Below are 3553 nucleotides of genomic sequence, written 5' to 3' on the forward strand. Positions count from 1 at the left end.
CAGTTGTACCCCTGTTTCGCTGGTATTACCCTAGAAGAGTTCATAATGGTGTGTCAACATTTCCAGCAAATGGATCTGGCCTTTGGAGTGCAATTTGTATTTTTAATAAAGTTACTGAGCATGGGCAGAGTCCCGTCCCCGAAACAGAACACAGGCCCTGGGTTAGAGTTGACAGTCACCCCTTTCTTGGGGTTTGGCCTTATTGGTAATTCCAGCAAGAGTACAACACAAGGCTCAGCGTAAGATTCCTCCCTGAGCTTGGCTCTCTCTTTATTTTTCCCCAGGACCTTCTTTGTGCTAGCTCCCTAGTTGCTCCTTTTTAAAGAACCTTTCCCACCTCCATTATCTTCAGGGTGGAGATAATGACCAAAAGCTGTCACAGTCAGATTGCAGTACATCAGCATGCAGAAAGCTGCTGACAACACCTGTGAACAGGATGGGTCAATAGAAGGGTCTGGCTATCCCGTTACAGGTATGTTTTTCCAGTCTAATTTACTCCAGCATGTTTCTTGTTTTGCTAATCATTACATAAGCTATTTCAGAGGGCAGGAACAAGTGGCTAGCGACTCTACAAAGTGAGACACACATAAAAGGTACTGTGTTCTCCTAGCAACCAAAGTTGTAACATAATGCAATGATATCCAAGATGATGTGATGAAAATGATATAATAGTGGTTTAATGTTGTTATGGCAACATGCATAGTTAGATTTAAATGCATGTACCTAGAATTTTTAACAAATAATCTAAGCAACGTATTTTTGCTAATTAATCAATCCTATTCAATTTACAGTCATTGTCATTCATTAGTGTTTACTACAGAGCTCTCTTGAATTCTGATTTTAATGATCTTTGTATTGGTCCAACCTGTACTATTTTTATTTTAATTCCAGCTGTCTACTCTTTGACCCAGGTAAAGTCAAATCCTTATTTCATCTCTGTTTGTTTATGTAGAGACAAAATGGTTTTGTATTTCAATGCATTATTTATAACGTGGACTTTTTTTTAAAAAAAACAAAACATTCTGGTTGCTTGTAGGAACATGGGGTCATGATTTCCTGAACACAACTGGGGCAACTATCCAAAGCCGTGCTGTCAGAGAGGAGTGGAATACGACTGGCATATGAGGACTTGTCTGCTCAGCACCATTCTCCCAGGTTTTAGAGATGGAAGAGACATACTATCCAGCCTGCAAATGTAGGCTAAATATAGCCTTTTCAAAAATAGGGGGTCAAATTCTCTGCTGGTGTAAACTGGCACAGTTCCATTGACTTCAGTGGAGGTGTTACTTCTGCTAAGAATTTGGACCATTATTTCTAAAGACAACCCAATTGTTTTACTTAACACATCCATGATCTTTACCACAAGAAACATTTTTCTTCAGGATTTCCTTTATATATCATCCAAGTCCTCACCAGAGGTTCTTTATGTAGTAGGATGGTTAGGGTTTGATCCTTCAGTTACTTCCCAGGAAGAGTCCCTCTGATGCCAAAGGGAATGCATGGGGGAGTAATTGTTTGCAGAATCAGATTCTTAATTTGTATTTGTTTCCTGGTTTACTATTTTGAAAGTTTCAGAGGAACAGCCGTGTTAGTCTGTATTCGCAAAAAGAAAAGGAGTACAGTCTCTAAGGTGCCACAAGTACTCCTTTTATTTTGAAAGTAGACTTCAAAAGATAAAACACTGAAGCTTGGATCTTGGTTGTAACTCAGCTTGGTTGTTTTCTTTTATAAAATGTCCATATTTCAAACTGTGTTGTGCTAAGAGAGAGAAAGGAACAGTTATGCATCTGGGTGTGAAGAGAGGAAGATCTTACCTCCAGTAGGTACAAATGGCTCCAGATGAATTCTGTGATGATGGTGTTCCATACTGGTCCTCTGATGTTCCTGAAGAAATATGAAATGACATTTAGATCAATGTCATGTATGCTACTTGAATCCACATGTTGTGCTCTGTCTTAATAGCCTCTATCGTGCAGTCTCTTTATTTCAAATGGAAGGGACAGAGAGACTGGGGATGACAGATGGGGTAGCTGATAGGAATGGTAGATAGGGGAAGGCCATTTTTTTAACAATAGAATTTAATTTTTTTAAATAAATGAAATCTGGAATTTGTCAACACATGACTCCAGGAGCTGGGATCTAGGCATTGGCCTTTAGTATTTATGCCTTAATCCCACCCTGACTTCATTGACGTCAGTGGAGCAATGCAGATTTACACCAACTGAGAATCTGTTCCAATACATCAATATATAAATTCTTATTACATGATTCACTTGCACTCACATCTTCCCCTGTCAGGGAGAACAGCACTGGAAAATTAGCATGGATGCATATAGAAGTGGGGGGTTGAAAATTCCACTGGAAGTACTCCCAGCTGAGGTTAAGTATCCAGACACCCTAGACACTCCAAAATGTGAGCAGATTTTCAGACAACATGGAAAACTTCCCCTGTTTTCTGAGCACCTTAAGTCAGGCAAGCAAAATCTCTGCCCGCTGTCCAAGGCAGGACTTCAATAACTCAGCTTCACCATCTCTAAAATGGGATAAAAATACTGATCCACCTTGTTAATTTCCTTGAGATATTCAGATTCAAAGCAATGAATTCACAAGTAATAACAACAACATCATAAATAATAACCAGGCTAACTTAATAGCCCACATGTTCCCACAAACATCCTGAGCTGTCCTCCAGCTGACTTCATCTGGCTGGCTACATGAGAAAAACAATCAGCCAGTGGTTTAAATTTATACATGAAAGAAAACTCAGGAAAATTTAACTTTCAAAAGTTCTGCAAACCACCTACTCCACCTCCACTGGTCTGCTGGCTGACACAACACCTTTTGTCAGCGCAGAGAGGAAGCATTGGTTCCCAGAGGGCCAATTTAGCACAGTGGCAGCCCTGCAGGCAGGAGTGTTTTAAAAACGTTTCCTGTGTAGTATTCTCTTGAGGTTGTCCATTTTGAAGACAAAATGAAGAAAAACAAGAATGTCATTTGCAAGTGGAAAGCCGGGCAATAGCCTCATCCCACAGAGCCCAGCTTAAAGGCACAAAAGTAAATAATCTTTTCCCTTCTGCTTTGTTGTGCCTGTTTTCCATTATCTGTCTCCCTGCCTGCAGTAAAACTGCTGTCTCCAGAGCTCCTGAACCTGTTTAGTTTTCACCTGCTTCCAGCTCACCTGAAGCAGCACTAATGTACCACAGAAGGCTTTGCCTCCTTCAGTGCAGCAGAAAAAAGCTGCCCGACGGCTTGTTTCACAAGGGTGGAAATGCATGTGGAGCATGAACATGCCAGTGCAAGCAGCCCGCCACTCCTGTTCCAGCCCACAAACACAGCCCGAACGGGAGATCAGTCAGGAGCTGCCAGCAAAACTTCTGTCTATGGCACCCCAACTGGATTTAAAGCCTCCCTTTCCCAGTACAAGCATAATGGGAGACTGGCATCAACGCTGACACCACCCTATCTTGCAGATGAGCATCCCTCGTTGTCGTTACCATTTACATACCCCCCCTTCTCCCAACAGCAGTTCCTTTGGTCCTGCCTCTGCCCAGGT

General features: G+C 41.6%; 1 long non-coding RNA gene across 1 annotated transcript; it reads left to right on the forward strand.

Annotated features, from left to right (window-relative positions):
- Nucleotides 1–350: 350 nt before the first annotated feature.
- LOC142071743 (uncharacterized) lies at nt 351–1371 on the forward strand. Its single transcript, XR_012667933.1, has 3 exons — nt 351–472; nt 892–911; nt 1037–1371. It is a non-coding gene; the product is annotated as an uncharacterized LOC142071743 (long non-coding RNA).
- Nucleotides 1372–3553: the final 2182 nt, after the last annotated feature.

The sequence above is a fragment of the Caretta caretta genome, chromosome 4 (assembly GCF_965140235.1).
Source record: "Caretta caretta isolate rCarCar2 chromosome 4, rCarCar1.hap1, whole genome shotgun sequence".
Taxonomy (NCBI): Eukaryota; Metazoa; Chordata; order Testudines; family Cheloniidae; genus Caretta; species Caretta caretta.